The sequence below is a fragment of the Bos indicus genome, chromosome 1, assembly GCF_029378745.1.
Source record: "Bos indicus isolate NIAB-ARS_2022 breed Sahiwal x Tharparkar chromosome 1, NIAB-ARS_B.indTharparkar_mat_pri_1.0, whole genome shotgun sequence".
In the NCBI taxonomy this organism is placed as follows: Eukaryota; Metazoa; Chordata; class Mammalia; order Artiodactyla; family Bovidae; genus Bos; species Bos indicus.
In genome coordinates this window covers 37104185-37122217 of record NC_091760.1, presented here as the reverse complement: position 1 = coordinate 37122217, position 18033 = coordinate 37104185, and the positions used below count along the sequence as shown (strand labels likewise).

At 35.8% G+C, this 18033-nt stretch overlaps 1 protein-coding gene across 2 annotated transcripts in view; it reads right to left on the bottom strand.

The window, feature by feature from the left end:
* The window catches only part of CSNK2A2IP (casein kinase 2 subunit alpha' interacting protein), a 138970-nt gene extending 121446 nt beyond the window's left edge, over window positions 1–17524 (bottom strand). For both annotated transcript variants that reach the window (XM_070786705.1, XM_070786709.1), the window contains exon 1: window positions 17327–17524. The gene's annotated coding sequence lies outside the window, so the exon portion shown is untranslated. The remainder of the gene's footprint in view (window positions 1–17326) is intronic.
* Window positions 17525–18033: the final 509 nt, after the last annotated feature.

Here is an 18033-nt window from a genome sequence, read left to right as displayed (position 1 = left end):
CACATCTCCTGAACTGGCAGTGGAGTCTTTAACACTGAGCCACCGGAGAAGTCCTAGAGGTAGATTAGGCCTCGCAAAAGATTGGTAAAATTGAAAATGTAACAGAAATTAATAAAAATGAAATACATAGAGAAAGAAATATTTGAAAAATTAAAGGACTTCCCTGGTGGTCCAATGGTTAAGAATCTGCCAGCCAAATCAGGGGACACAGATTTGATCCCTGGTCAGGGAGGATTCCACATGCGGTAGAGCAACTGAGCTTGTGCACCACAACTACTGAGCCCACACTCCGCAACTACTGAAACCCATGTACCTTTAAGGGCCATCAATTAGCTGTGGAATAACTTCAAGCAACTTAATATGCAAACAAAAAAGCACATGAAAAGATGTTCAACACCTCTATTTATTAAATAAATCAAAACTACAATGCGATATAAGCTTGCACCAGTCAGAATGGCCATCATCAATAAGTCTACAAATAATAAATACTGTAGAGGGTGTAGAGAAAAGGAAATCCACCTACATTGTTGGTGGAACATACACTTATATAGTCACTATGGAGAACAGTAAGAAGGTTTCTTTAAAAACTAAAAACAGAGCTACTGTACAATCCAGCAATCTCACTCTTGGTCACATATCCAGAGAAAAGCATAATTCAAAAATATACATGCAATCCAGTGTTCCCTGAAGCACTATTTACAATATCCAGGATCTGGAAGCAACCTAAATCCATCAACAGAAGAACAGATAAAAAAGAGTGGTACATATATACAATGGAATATTGCTTAACCATGAAAAGGAACAAAATAATGTCACTTGTAGCAACATGGACAGACCTAGAGGTTGTCATACTAAGTGAAGTAAGTCAAACAGAAAAAGACAAATATTGCTTATATGTAAACTAAAAAAAATATGATATTGCATATGTGTGGAATCTAAAAAACGGTACAAATGAACTTAGTTACAAAACCGAAATAGAGTCACAGAGATAGAAAACAAACTTATGTTTACTGAAGGGGAGAGGAGGAATAAATTGGGATATTGGGATTCACATGCACCCTGTTATATATAAAATAGATAATGAATAAAAATCTACTGTGTAGCATGGGAAACTCTATTCAATACTCTGTAATCGACAATATGGGAAAAGAACTTAAAAAAGACTGGATATATATAAATGTATAACTGGTTCAATTTGCTATATAGTAGAAATAAACACAACATTGTGAATCAACCACAGTCCAATTTAAAAACTATACAAGCTTAAAGAATATTCATGAAACACTACACCCAACATCAAAATACACATTCTTTTCAAGAACAAACAATTTGCCAAGATAGACCACAATTTAGGCCATAAAATAAGTCTCAATAAGTTCAAAATTATTCAGGTCATAAAAATGTTCTCTGACTACAACAGAATTAAAATAGAAATCAACAACAGAACAATCTCTGGAAATCATCAAATATTTAAAAAATAATAACACATTTCCAAATAACTGATGAATCAAAGGAGAAATAAGGAAAATTAGAAAATATTTTAAACTGAGTAAACACTAAATATCAGAAAGCAATATTAAGGGGGAAATTATAGTGCTAAGTATCTATATTAAAGGAGGTCAACCTCAGTTTTCACCTTAAGAGAAGCAATTAGAAAAAGAAAAGCAAATAAACCTCCCCCAAAGCAAAACATGAACATAAATGTAAAAATTATAAACCAAATTTTAGTAAGTAGAATTTAATTCTCAATCCCAGTCTCTTATAGACAGATATAAATATGACTGAGACTGCTAAAAAAAAATGGTATTAGAGAAAATTAACACATGTATAATAGCTATTCCTAAAGTCTGACCACACAATTTCTACTGATGAGTTTGTTGTAAATAAAATCACTTTTAAAATCTTGATGATATATTGTTATATTGTGGCAATTAAAATAATACTAAAAGTCTTAATTCTTAATGAGATGTAAATGAATACGTATATCTTGGGATAAGATTTCCAGTAACAGCACCATAAAGAGATACACAAGAATAGATGATAGACTCTAAAAAAGTGGTGACTCAAAATAATGTTTCGAGTGATGAAAAACTAATGATATCTTATGAAATGTGACTTTTTAAATTAGCATTTAAAAGCAAATTTAGTATTTGCTAAATATGTGATTTTAAATAAGTTTTTGTAACTAAATTGGTCTACTAATAAGTAAAATGGGAGCAATTCTGCATTTAGTGTTTCTTAATATTGGGCATAAAACTTTTAGCATAATACGTTATTGATGTGGGAAATGACTACATGATGTTAAGTAAAAAGTTTTTATCAAGTAGCATATAATGTGATATTTTTGTAAAAGGAGAATGTCTATTTCTGCAAAACTACCTCTTGGAAAGATGGTGACCAATATATTGACTGAGATTATTACTAAATGGTAGAATGAGATTAAAGGTAACATTTTTGTTTCAATTATTCCCTCTGTCCAAATTTTCTACAATAAACATAATTTTGGTATTATAAAAATGAAAGACAAGAAATGAACATCTTCACTGAAGCCATGTCCACTTTACACCTAGTTATTTGATTTACAATAACAGATCTGTTTATCTAATAAGATGTCACTAATTTGTAGCATTTCACTCTAGTTATACTACTTTTAATTTCCATCTCTACACTTTTTAATTTCAATGAGATTTTTGTTACTTTAGATTGGTTACTAAAGAATAAGAAAAATCCTATTTGTTGTATATGTTCAGGTCATAAAAATACACTTAGTATATCAAGAGAACCCAACAATCAATCTTTTCTTCATTTTTTTTTAAAGTAGATAAGTAATTTAATTAGAGTTCTTAATTTATACTTCTGACAAAACGTGGTCCACTGGAGAAGGGAATGCCAGACCACTTCAGTATTCTTGCCTTGAGAACCCCATGAGCAGTATAAAAAGGCAAAAAGATAGGACACTGAAAGATGAATGCCCCATGTCAGCAGGTGCCCAATATGCTACGGGAGATCAGTGGAGAAATAACTCCAGAAAGAATGAAGGGATGGAGCCAAAGCAAAAACAACAGCCAATTGTAGATATGACTGGTGATGGAAGTAAAGTCCAATGCTGTAAAGAGCAATATTGCATAGGAACCTGGAATGTTAGGTCCATGAATCAAGGCAAATTGGAAATGATCAAACAGGAGATGGCAAGAGTGAACATCAACATTTTAGGAATCAGAAAGCAAAAATGGACTAGAATGGGTGAATTTAACTCAGATGACTATTATATCAACTAGTGCAGGCAAGAATCCCGTAGAAGAAATGGAATAGCCATCAGAGTCAACAAGAGAGTCTGAAATGCAGTACTTGGATGCAATCTCAAAAATGACAGAATGATCTCTGTTCGTTTCCAAGGCAAACCATTCAATATCACAGTAATCCAAGTCTATGCCCCAACCAGTAACACTGAAGAAGCTGAAGTTGAACGGTTCTATGAAGACCTACAAGACCTTCTAGAACTAACACCCAAATAAGATGTCCTTTTCATTACAGGAGACTGGAATACAAAAGTAGAAGTCAAGAGATATCTGGAGTAACAGCAAATTTGGGCTTGGAGTACAGAATGAAGCAGGGCAAAGGCTAATAGAGTTTTCCCAAAATAGCGCACTGGTCATAGCAAACAGACTCTTCAAACAACACAAGAGAAGACTCTACACATGGACATCACCAGATGATCAACACCGAAATCAGATTGATTATGTTCTTTGCAGCCAAAGATGGAGAAGCTCTATACAGTCACAAAAACAAGACCAGGAGCTGACTGTGGCTCAGATCATGAACACCTTAATACCAAACTCAGACTTAAAGTGAAGAAAGTAGGGAAAACCACTAGACCATTCAGATATGACCAATATCAAATCCCTTATGATTATACAGTGGAAGTAAGAAATAGATTTAAGGGACTAGATCTGATAGAGTTCCTGAAGGACTACAGAATGAGGTTCGTGACATTGTACAGAGGCAGGGATCAAACCATCCCCAAGTAAAAGAAATGCAAAAAGGCAAAATGGTTGTCTGAAGAGGCCTTACAAATAGCTGTGAAAGAAGAGAAGCAAAAGGCAAAGGAGAAAAGGAAAGATACACACATTTGAATGCAGAGTTCTAAAGAATAGCAAAAGAAATAAGAAAGCCTTCCTCAGTGATCAGTGCAAAGAAATAGAGGAAAACAATAGAATGGGAAAGATTAGAGATCAAGAAAATTAGAGATACCAAGGGAACATTTCATTCAAAGATGGCACAATAAAGGACAGAAAGGATATGAACTTAACAAAAGCAGAAGATATTAAAAATAAGTGGAAAGAATGCACAGAACTGTACAAGAAGATCTTCATGACCCAGATAATCACGATGGTATTATCACTCACCTAGAGCCAGACATCCTGGAATGCAAAGTCAAACGGGCCTTAGAAAGCATAACTACAAACAAAGCTAGTGTAGACGATGGAGTTCCAGTTGAGCTATTTCAAATTGTAAAAGATGACGCTGTGAAAATGTTGCACTCAATATGTCAGCAAATTTGGAAAACTCAGCAGTGGCCACAGGACTGGAAAAGGTCAGTTTTCATTCCAATCCCAAAGAAAGGCAATGCCAAAGAATGCTCAAACTACTGCACAATTGCACTCATCTCACACGCTAGCCAAGTAATGCTAAAGATTCTCCAAGCCAGGCTTTAACAGTATGTGAATCGTGAACTTCCAGATATTCAAGCTGGATTTAGAAAATGCAGAGGAACCAGAGATCAAACTTCCAACATTTGTTGGATCATTGATAAAGCAAGAGTGTCCCAGAAAAACATCGACTTCTGCTTTACTGACTATGCCAAAGCCTTTGACTGTGTGCATCACCACGAACTGTGGAATATTCTTAAAGAGATGGGAATACCAGACCACCTGACCTGCCTCTTGAGAAATCTGTATGCAGGTCAGGAAGCAACAGTTAAAACTGCACATGGAACAACAGACTTGTTTCAAATCAGGAAAGGAGTAGGTCAAGGCTGTATATTGTCACCCTGCTTATTTAACTTATATGCAGAGGACATCATGAGAAACGCTGGGCTGGATGAAGCACAAGCTGGAATCAAGATTGCTGGGAGAAATATCAATAACCTCAGATATGGAGATGATACCACCCTTGTAGCAGAAAGTGAAGAACTAAAAATCCTCTAGATGAAAGAGGAGAATGAAAAAGTTGGCTTAAAACTCAACATTCAGAAAACTAAGATCATGGCATCCAGTCCCATCACTTCATGGCAAATGGAAGGGAAAACAGTGACAGACTTATTTTGGGGGTCTCCAAAATCACTGCAGATGATGACTGCAGCCATGAAATTAAAAGACACTTGCTTCTTGGAAGAAAAGACGCTTGCTCCTTGGAAGACAAGTTATGACCAACCTAGACAGCTTATTAAAAAGCAGAGATATTACTTTGCCCTCAAAGGTCCATCCCATCAAGGCTATGTTTTTTCCAGTAGTCATGTATGGATGTGAGAGTTGGAGTGTAAAGAAAGCTTAGTGCCACAGAATTGATGCTTTTGAACTGTGGTGTTGGAGAAGACTCTTGAGAGTCCCTCGGACTGCAAGGAGATCCAACCAGTCAATCCTAAAGGAAATCAGTCCTGAATATTCATTGAAAGGCTGATGCTGAAGCTAAAACTCCACTACTTTGGCCACCTGATGCGAAAAACTGACTCATTTGAAAAGACCCTGAAGCTGGCAAAGATTGAAGGTAGGGGGAGAAGAGGACAACAGAGAATGAGATGGTTGGATGGCATCACTGACTCAATGGACATTAGTTTGAGTAAACTCTGGGAGTTGGTGATGGACAGGGAGGCCTGGAATGCTGCAGTCCATGGGGTTGCAAAGAGTCGGACACGACTGAGTGACTGAACTGAACTGAACTTATCTTATCTTATTCCTAATTCATCAGAGCTAAAGGTATTCTAGGGGCTTCCCTGGTGGCTCAGTCAGTAAAGAACCCACATGCAATGTAGTAGACGCAGTTAGACCCCTGATTAAGGAAGAACCCCTTGAGCGGGAAATGGCAACCCACTCCAGTATTCTTGCCTGGGAAATCTCATGGACAGAAGAACCTGGTGGGCTACAGTTTATAGCGTTGCAAAGAGTCAGACACACCTTAGCGACTAAACTACCACCAAAGGTGTTCTTAGTCCATAGATAAGAATTCAGAGTTCTGTGTTGAGGATTAGCAGGAGATAGTATCAAACTATTGAGTTGGCACCAAACTTCATTTGAGTTTTTCCATAATATTTTATGAAAAAATCCATATGAACTTTTGGGCCAACCCAATACATCAGCTACCCTGTTGCCCTGATGGAATGAGAAAATCAATCCTTGTTCCCTTCCTTGGATCCTGAAACTGTGGCTGTGTTTGTCTACTGAGGGAAGAGAGTGGGAAGCAAAAGAGAGATTTCTGTGAAAGCAGAAGGACCCAGAGCAGCCTCTCTGAATATTAAAGGGACACACTCACTCATAATGGCTTCCTGGGTGTGTCTTCTGTTTCAAAATCTATTAGCTCTGCACTGTCACTTAATGTCCTCTATAGTTTCTTAATGCTTATTTTGGTTCACTGTTGTAATTCATTCCCAAGAGATGAAGCTGAAGAAGACTATTCTGGTAAGATTCTCTTTCAACATCTGGTGTTTCCTATAGCTCTGTGACGTTTACTCTTTTTTTTCCTCAACTTTGAATTTAGTGTACTTGCTTCCTTGAAACCAACAATTTTTTGCATATTGCAATAAAATAAAATATTTGCTTCCAAAATTTTCTCTTTTACCCATCTCATGTTTCTTCCCCTTGCCCATCCCAATAAACATGAAGACAGTCTCAGCAATTAATCCTTCAAAGAAGGAATGTCAATTGATCAACCAATTTATACTTCTGCTTTAGTCATTCTGATTAAGACTCTATTTATTCACTCTGAATAAGACCCTAGGAGATGAAAATCTTTATGAGGACTCAAAATGAGTTCAAAAAACCATGTATGAATCAAAACTGAATTGATATCTCAGAAACAGGGAAAAGGGAACAAAAACAGAATGAAGAATCTGGCCTTTCAAGAAAAGGGATGAGTTTAATGAGAAACTTTCCAGGGCATCCTATGTTGGAGAAAGTACATGGAGGTGAGGATAAAGGTATACATGTTGGGATACAATGAATAACCCTGCTTGGAGGAAATTGGTTTTATTACTGAAAGTGAAGGCACTTTATGGAAGAAGATTGCATCACTAGTGACTCTTGGGATCCCATGGACTATAGCCCACCAGGTTCCTCTGTCCATGGGATTTTCCAGGCCAGAACACTGAAGTGGGCAGCCTTTCCCTTCTCCAGGGGATCTTCCAGACCCAGGGATCAAACCTAGGTCTCCTGTGCTGCAGGAGGTCTCCTGCATTGCAGGTGCATTCTTTACTGACTCAGCCACCAGGGAATTTTATTGAGGAGCAGAGAGAAGAGAGTGTTATGGATTACAGATGATCGTGAAGATCAGACTTAAAAGCATGGCTTCACATAATAGACAACTTATATAAGCATACCTTGTTTTCTTGTGCTTCGCTTTATCTGTTTCACAGATACTGAATTTTTTGCAAATTGAAGGTTTGTGGCAATCCTGAGTTGAGCTAGTCTATCAGCACCATTTTTTCCAACAGCATTTGTTCACCTCATGCCTGTGTCATATTTTGATAATTCTCATAATAATTGCAAACTTTTTCAATATTATATTTGTTATGGTGACCAGGGATATTTAATGCTACTAATGCAAAAAGATTTTGACTTACTGAAGGCTTGCTGATGGTTAGGACTTTTTAACAAAGTATTTTTTTAATTAAAGTTATATAGGTTTTTTTAGACATAATGTCATTACACATTTAGTAGTCTACAGTATATTTCAAATATAACTTTTATACACACTGAGAGAACAAAAAATTTGTATGACTCCCTTTATTGCAATATTCACTTTCTTGTGATGATCTGAAACGGAACCCACAATATTTTTGAGGTTTGTCTGCATCCATCACAATAGTTTAAGAAATAATGCGTCATACAGAATTATTATTTTTACACTGAATTGGTAATGAATTAAAGAATGAAAAGGGGAAATAAGGTTCAAGAAAGCTCATTAGAAAGATGTTGCAAGAACCTGGCTATAGGGTAATGGATCCTGAATCAGGGTAGTGCTGAAAAATGGAGCAGGGAGTATGTCAAGAAGAAAAACTCAGGAAATAAAAATAATAATGGGGTAACAGATAGGGTTATGGGAAGGCAAAAATATGAGGAGTTGAAGACATTTCAAAGCATAAAGGAATTTTGGTACAAACTACAGAAATGAAAACAGTGGGGTGGGACTCACATCACAGGATCTGTGCCAATTCATATCATTCTTGCTAATATCATTTTTGGTTCTTTAAGTAGCTTCCGTGCTGGCTTAGCTGGAAAATAATACACCTGCAAGACTGCCATCAATGAAGGAGACACAGGTTTGATCCCTGGGTCAGGAAGATCCCCTAGAGAAGGAAAAAGCAACCTACCCCAAAATTCTTGCCTGGAAAATCCCAAGGACAGAGGAGCCTTGTGGGCTACAGTCCATGGGGTTGGAAGAGTCAGACACAACTGAACAACTCAACCACCAAGTAGATAAAAGGATTTTGTTGTACTAACTTAGAAGTAATGAAAATAAAAAACCTTTCCTGGCTACTCATTTAAAAGGCAATGTTTACATAAAGAAATACAAAAGGGTTTTCAGGAAATCCTAAAATGGTATTTTCCAGTACCGAGTTGTATATTTCCACTACTCAGCAGACAGATCTGTAAAAACAAATATTACATTTTAGTCTTATTTAGATGACATTAAAATTCATCATATATTTCTAACGATTGTTTTCACTTAAATTCGAATAAAAAAACCAAATATGTGTATGTGTATGTATTTTCCATAGTTTCTTCTGGCTCTACGTACATAGCCTCTGAGTTTTAACAGTCCTTTTGAAGTCTAATTGGAATAGGCAATGCACTGTGTTCACCGATATCATTTTGAAACTGTCTGACCCGTTATTACATAAAGATGAGCGTTTCACTTAATAAAGACTTAGAGTAACACAATTTGTTACACCATAATTAAAGATGGACACATCTGTTCCATTTTAATTCAAACCCTTTGAACATAATTACATAAAGCTGCAAGAACAGAAATTCTGTCTTAGAAATTTACTATCAAAAAAAAAAATCATTCTCTCTATAGAAACTGCATGGGCAAAGGACAAATTGCAAAACGAAGTCAAATCAATGTCTCTCCTTCTGTATCAAAGCATGAAATACAGCTAAGATCCCAGATTAAAGTACTGTCCCCATATGAAAACCATAATTAGTTAAGGAAACCCAGGTGAAGGCCAATTATTATGGAAAGTATTAGCATTCCATCCCCGTGGAGAGGTACTATCTTTATATGTTCTCTTAGCCCATAGACACACAAAAAAGGAGGGAACAAATACTAAAATAGTTGAAAGGAAAACAAACAGAAGATATTCAATATTTATGTGTTACCTTTAAACTTCCTACTACATTCTAAATTTTCAATCATAATAATTTCATAGACCTTGCTTCAAAATAGTGTATCCTCTTGATAAGGACCAAGGTATTTTATCCAAAATAGTTTTTAGGTTAACAGTAATCAGATGTATAAATAAAGAAAGCAGAAGTAAGGGAAACCTATGATTTCAGAATAAATTCTGAGTATTTAATAACATGAGTTAAATGGCAAACCATGCACACAAATATCCCTGAAATGTAGGCTGTTAGTCTGTTTTATTTATGTTTCCATATCCTGAAGATGGCTTAATGAGGAGATGCAATCAGGATTAGCTAAGCAGTGAGAAGTTGGAGGGAACAGGGTGGCAGTAAGATTTATATAAATATTTGCAGAGACTGGGAAGAGCAGATGCTCCTATAATCCAGACAATGTGTGTGCACTTCATTTTAAAATAAAATAAAACAGTTGAAAGCCAAAATATAATTAATCGAAGGAAATGCTTTAATCAACATCTTCCAAATCCTTAAGCTCTGCTGAAAAGATTAAAGAAACATAAAAGAAATTAAAATATGATATTCAAAAGGAAACAAGAATTGGTCTATTCCTGATGTTCTTTTATTTCAGATGTGGGATTGCTACATGCAATTAATACGTGTTTCCGACTGTTGCCAACTATGAAATTTCCTAGGTGTTTAAGATACTAAATAAATCGCCTAACTGTATAATTTACAATGTAGCAATGATACTTTTCTCTCTTCATTATTAATTTATCATGAGAAATGTGTATGCATGCCCTTATTTCCTGTAGTTCGACACAGACACCTTTCCAATGGAACAGGAGAAAGCAGTTTACATGAGTGTCAATTTTATATTCACAGGTTACCTACAAAGATGAAAAAGGAGTTGCACATCAAGAAAGAAGTATATCAATCTATGCAGATATCCAACATGAATCATATAGACCCAAAAGAAGTGTTATTAACTTTAAACTCAGCTTTTGGCTCTGTTTTTCTAAATTCAGGGTCTCTTTTGTATTATTTCTGTTGTTTTCTGCCCAAGATTTGATGAACTACACAATATGAACCTATAATTATTACTAAAGCTCAGAGAAGAACAATTTAAACAGAGGATTTCAAAACAATGTCGCAAGGAAATAAAAAGCACATGCATTCATGGCAAATTCAAAATATACTAATATTTAAAGCTCAGAGCACTTGCTCTTTCCACAAACAAAATTTTATTGATGACAGGAGTCACTTCACATATTCATATACAACACCAGAATATTATAAGCAGTTTTTAAACATAAGATTAGCTCCTATAGACAGTTAACAGCTTAGCACTGTTAATTGCAAGAACACATTTGAAACAGAACTTGAGCCTGATTATAATTTCTGGTAGAAATTTTATAAGTTTCTACTAAAATTTTACTACACATTCTCTAGCACTCTGAATTAGAAGTTATGAAATCTTAAAATATTTGATCTTGCAAAAACACTGCTGAAACTGTTACTAAAGTGCCCTGGATCAGAATTTCTTATATATGCCCTCCTAAAAATAAATGTTAATGATAAAAAGACTCTTATATCTGAGAGATCTATTGTGAAATCTAGACTGGGAAAGCGAAAGCAGCGATGTGGCAGTTTGTTCTCTGTTCTGTCACTGTTATGGTAACTTTGAAGGGCATATCCATTGTACTTATTTTCCTCTTATATACTACTTGCTTGATATTCTGTTCTAACAAAAGAACAAAATATCAAACAGCTAGCATATAACTGAAAAGAAGATATAAAGATTCTTGACTCAGTCTCTAGATGGCTTTTGGCATTTGTTTCATAATTTATGTGCAATGGCCCTTTAATTGTCAAATCACTGACCCTGTGCGGTGAGTTTACTCTTATTAAAATAGTCCATATTTTACTTTCAGAAAACAATTCTGAAAAGTTACCCTGTCGGATTTACACATCAATGCTAATCTTTATCAAATAAGGTTGTGTTACTCAAATTAATGATTTCACATAGCAAACTCAACTAAAGATTTGTAACCAAGCCCAATAATAATGTTTATTAAGAATATGGTCATTTCTGTCAACACATTCACTGGAGAGATAAGCAGAGAGTAGTCACAAGAATGTTCCCTTTATTCTGTCTCCTTTTTCTCCATTCTTATCTGTACACCACAGAGACGGACACAGAGTTTAATTATTGTGGTTGTTGAATATCATTATCACCATCATCCAAGTTTATCACTTGGCATAAGGAAATCAGAAATTAATTTCTGTTGGGGATGCTGAGGCTGGGACCCAATATCTGGAAACCCAAGTCTCATCTCTGCCATTATGTTGCATTGTAATCATCTGCAAAATGAGGAGACTGGTATAAGGACATGTCACCCCAAGGCACTTGTACCCTGGGCATTGTCTGCAGCAAGTCAAGATATTAATATAACCAACTATGTGTGAAAGTCATGCATAAATCTGTAACTGTAATGTCTGATAAGACATCCCCTGAGCACCGAAGAATTGATGCTTTTGAAGTGTGGTGTTGAAGAAGACTCTTGAGAGTCCCTTGGACTGCAAGGAGATCCAAGCAGTCCATTCTGAAGGAGATCAGCCCTGGGATTTCTTTGGAAGGAATGATGCTAACGCTGAAATTCCAGTACTTTGGCCACCTCATGCGAAGAGCTGACTCATTGGAAAAGACTCTGATGCTGGGAGGGACTGGGGGCAAGAGGAGAAGGGGATGACAGAGGATGAGATGGCTGGATGGCATCATTGACTCGATGGACGTGAGTCTGAGTGAACTCTGGGAGTTGGTGATGGACAGGGAGGCCTGGCATGCTGCGATTCATGGGGTCGCAAAGTGTCGGACATGACTGAGCAACTGATCTGATCTAATCTGAACCAAATATAGCTATTAAAATATAAGGAAATCAACAGGAAATAAAATTTAAATTTTCATTTCTCATTCATTAAAGCCAAATTTCAAGTGTTCATAGCCCCACATACCTAGTGGCTTCTCATAAGAAAGAAATTTCTTCATAAATGATTATGTTTCATAAATGATTAGTTTTTGTAACTTGGGAAAATACACATCAAAATGATCAGTGTACAAAATTATCACCCTGTTTTCAACAAGCAATGGAGTAGCAGAGTCATTTACAAAATTGTGGTTCTTTCTGTGGTTCTAACACTTTTGTTTTCCCTGACAATGGAGTAAGACATGCAAAGGACTTTGTTTCCTTTTTAATAAGAAGTCCTGAGTATATATGTGAACTGTGAACTTCCAGATGTTCAAGCTGGCTTTAGAAAAGGCAGTGGAACCAGAGATCAAATTGACAACATCCACTGGATCATCAAAAAAGCAAGAGAGTTCCAGAAAAACATCTATTTCTGCTTTATTTACTATGCCAAAGCCTTTGACTGTGTGGATCACAACAAACTGTGGAAAATTCTGAAAAAGATGGGCATACCAGACCACCTGACCTGCCTCTTGAGAAACCTGTATGCAGGTCAGGAAGCAACAGTTAGAATTGGACATGGAACAACAGACTGGTTGCAAATAGGAAAAGGAGTACGTCAAGGCTGTATATTGTCACCCTGCTTATTTAACTATATTCAGAGTACATTATGAGAAACGCTGGGCTGGATGAAGTACAAACTGGAATCAAGATTGCCAGGAGAAATATCAGTAACCTCAAATATGCAGATGACACCACCCTTATGGCAGAAAGTGAAGAAGAACTAAAAAGCCTCTTGATGAAAGTGAAAGAGGAGAGGGAAAAAGTTGGCTTAAAGCTCAATATTCAGAAAATTAAGATCATGGCATCCGGTCCCATCACTTCACAGCAAATAGATGGGAAAACAATGGAAACAGTGACAGACTTTATTTTGGGGGGCTCAAAAATCACTGTAGATGGTGACTTCAGCCATGAAATTAAAGATGCTTACTCCTTGGAAGGAAATTTATGACCAACCTGCTGCTGCTGCTAAGTCGCTTCAGTCATGTCCGACTCTGTGCGACCCCATAGACGGCAGCCCACCAGGCTCCCCCTTCCCTGGGATTCTCCAGGCAAGAATACTGGAGTGGGTTGCCATTTCCTTCTCCACTGCATAAAAGTGAAAAGTGAAAGTGAAGTCGCTCAGTCGTGTCCGACTCTTAGCGACCCCATGGACTGCGGCCCACCAGGGTCTTCCGTCCATAGGATTTTCCAGGCAAGAGTACTGGAGTGGGGTGCCATGGACCAACCTAGACAGCATATTTAAAAGCAGAGACATTACTTTGCCAACAAAGCTCCATCTTGTCAAGGCTATGGTTTTTCCAGCTGTCATGTATGGATGTGAGAGTTGGACTATAAAGAAAGCTGAGCGCCGAAGAATTGATGCTTTTGAACTGTGGTGTTGGAGAAGACTCTTGAGAGTCCTTTGGACTGCAAGAAGATCCAACCAGTCCATCCTAAAGGAAATCAGTCCTGAATACTCATTGGAAAGACTGCTGCTGAAGCTAAACTTCAATACTTGGGCCACCTGATGTGAAGAATTGACTCATTTGAAAAGCCCCTGATGTTGGGAAAGATTGAAGGTGGGAGGAGAAGGGGACGACAGAGGATGAGATGGTTGGATGGCATCACCAACTCAATGGACATGAGTTTGAGTAATCTCTGGGAGTTGGTGATGGACAGGAAGGCCTGGCGTGCTGCAGTCCATGGGGTTGTAAAGAGTCAGACACTATTGAGCGATTGAACTGAACTAAACAATACTAAAGCGTATCTTAGTGGTCATGCAAACCTCACAAAACATATACCTGTATAATATTGTACCAAAGATTTACTTCAAAGATTGTTTACTATGGTGTATTAGTTCTGATACTACAAAAAGAAACAGTCAAACACAAATACACCACAAATCTCTTTTCAAATAAAGACAATCAAATAAAAACTAACTCTAAAATTAGTATATTCATACTAGTATATAGGCAAGCAATCTTAGAATGATCTAAAAGTCTAGTGACTTAGATTTAACAACACTTAATGACATGACTTTATATAATACTCTATTAAGAAAGAGAATAAAATAAATCCAAATGATAACATGTGAGTAATTATAGAGTGTCAGCATTGTTTTCAAACATACTAAAATGTACACATTCAGATAAATGTTACTCAAGGAGTTACTTTTCAGAAAAATGAATTGACCTTTACAGTCTCTGAAATATTCTTATTGATAACATTAGTGGTGTCTATCATAATATACTGAATAACTGTTTTGCTTTTTAAAATAATTTAATGTCATCTAAAGCCAAATTTGGGTTGTAATTTCTGATTATAATCAAGGTGGAACTATAAAATAGTACTGTGGGAGTAATAATAATAAAGAAGTAGCATTTACTGGATATCCATGAAATATCAAGAGGTGTTGAGTATTTAACATAATTATTCTAGTCTTTGTAATTATTGCCCCATCTCACAGATGAGGAAACAACTGTTCGTAGAAGTTCATAACTTGCTTAATGTAACATGGCAGATATGTTCCTTGTTCCAGAACAAGGATTCAGACTCTAATCTAACTAGAGCAAATCTGTGATGCTAAGGTTAATTCTCAATGAGAAATTCTAAAAATTGGGGTTTTATTTATAATTATTATAACTTCCACAACTTGTTAATAACCACTTGTAACATGATCCAGATCAATATCTAATATACATTTTATGATGTGATTTTTTAAAGGAAAATGAACTATGAACCCAATTATTCCTCCAAATACGTATTATTTTTAATGTAGAAAATCAATAAAACTCTTCAGTAAAACCCTGCAAATATTTGTTTTAATTATTTATAATTAAATATTAAATCATTTGGTATAATTTTCATAAATTAACATGAATATTTTAATTTAATTGAAAAGTAAATATGTGTCCATATAAATTTACAATGTGAAAACATAGAGAAAATCATTTGTTTATAAATTTTAGTTTACAAAAGACTAAAAAATTTGATATAAAATATTAAATTTACAAACATTGATTCCAATGTTTTAGTTTTTGCAGTTTATGAAATAGCATATTTTATCTTTCAAATATAACTTAGAATATGTTCTATATACAGTTCAATAAGACAAAGGTTCATATAAATATCATGTACCTTTGAATACTATGAATCAAGTACATAATACTAAGATAAAGCTGTCAGGTAGCATACTAGACAAAGTGGAATCATTAGAGAGTTTGTATCAATTAAGAAAGTTCAACTAGTTATTTAAATACTTGAGTCTATTCATTAGCCTGATTCAGAAAGCTGAAAGAAATTACCAAAATGTAATTATACCCAGCTTGGTGCTTGACACTTTGAAAGCCCCACAGGTCATGACTGAACAAATAGCTCCTGATCACCAGAACCAGTGATATCTTAGAAGAATATAGAGAAGAGATCTTGGTATTTAAGATGCTGCAATTTTTAAAAAGTAAAAAGATTTGAAATGGCAACTATTAATTGAGAAACAATGCCCATTAATCAGCATAAAATATATGGGAACTAGTTAGTTTCCAGAAACATGTACATTAAACTTTCCAAAAAAATTGGTGGATGTTATAAATCTTAAATTCAGTCTCAAAAGCAATGTTAACAAGTACATTCCCTTCTTACTTAGAGGTTTCCTTTCTATAGATGTCTTAACCCATTTAATCAAGCTCCTAAATACTACTGCATGGCAGGCAATTAAGACTCTAAGTATTCAGAATATACATCTGTGGACCCATTTCTTTTGAGACAAGAAAAGAAAATTACTTAGCTGTAATTCTTACTCTCGATGAATTGTAATTACAAAGACTCTAAACCTTTTGAACTCAAGTGCTTCTCTAGTGCATTTGAGATAAAAAAGAAAATTCCATCTTGTGAATTTTAAATCATTCAATGTCCTCACAAACAGGTGAATGCAACCTCTAATTCTCAAAGTCCAGCGTATATCTAAATATACAAGCTATACATCTCACAATAGGCAGAATGGAGACAGTTATAATGATGACCCAGAAGATCAAGAAGAAAAGTTCAAAAAAAAATTTACTGCAGTAGATCTAAATAAAGTGTCTCTCCACTTAAGGAAACAAGCATAAGTTCTCACCCCCATAATTGGGAGCTGTTCTGGTTAACATTCCTTTTTCCCCCAAATTATATGGTTCACCAATGTTCAAAGATTTATAAAGAGTACTGAATTTAGGCTGAAAATAATTTAACTATGGATGTTCAGAACTTCCTTCAGCAGTTTTTCCCTGTCCCAAGCATCACCATTAAATACATACATCATTATTACTATGCAGTCTTATAGGTGCAGAGCGTGTGTGTGCTTAGTTTCTCGGTAGTGTCCAACCCTTTGTGACCTCATGGACTGTAGCCCTCCAGGCTCCTCTGTCCATGGGATTCTCCAGGCAAGAATACTGGAGTGGGTGGTCATTTCCTACTGCAGGGTGTAGGTGCATAGTACATAGGAAACAGAGTTTTCCTACGTAGGAATAAATTTGCTTTTAGTTTACTTAATGGACATTTATCTCTCAATCATGAAATAAGAAATCTGAAACGAAATGTGTCCATTGACACTTTTTTAGATGTTGGGTTCGCAGATCAACAAACCTTCAGTATAGACAGAAATAATAACCTGTGTGTGCACACGGACACACACATAAAATCTTGAGCAGCACAGAAAGACTTTAACATGTCTTCAAAGATATAAGCGGCTATGTAGCAAGAACTCACCAACACACTCTGCCTGCTGAAACTTGCTTCTCATCACTATAGTTGGGGTGACTCCTGAGTCTTCATTTAATTTTCACCAGTGAGGAAATAAATGTCCAAGATCTCCATTACCCCATTGCTTGAATCCTTGGTGTCATGAAAACGTCCTGCCCTCACTGCTGGAAGGTGAGGGTGGGGAGTGTGACTAGGGGGCTGTGTTTCCACTCCCACCTTCAGGCCCACTTCATAATGGGAGATGTGTTCCAGAATCTTGGGTTGGAAATTAGAATTAAGTTTTCCCATAGAAATAAAAGTCTGAATATCTAAATCTTCCCAGATAACTAGTATTATAATTCAGCTACTTAATATGATTTTGTGGTCTGGCCAGGATAAACTACCTCATATAACATCAATATTATTAGAAAAAGACATTTGGAGCTTTAGAATAACTGAAAAATCAATTTTTTGAAATATATACTGTCCATAATAAGGATAATGTCAATAAATTAAGAGCACAAAGGAGTAAATCAAGGTTAGCACTCTGTAAAATCATAGATTTTTACATAATTTTTGGAGGACATACTTTTCCAATACTTTGTGTTAACAAATGAACAAATTAAGAATAGTTAAGCTTAGGGAGTAGAGAACTTTGCCCAGGGTAAAGGAGACTTGAGAATTCAAGTCATATATTCATGTGGTCATTTTTTTTTATTCTAATTCAAGTGGCT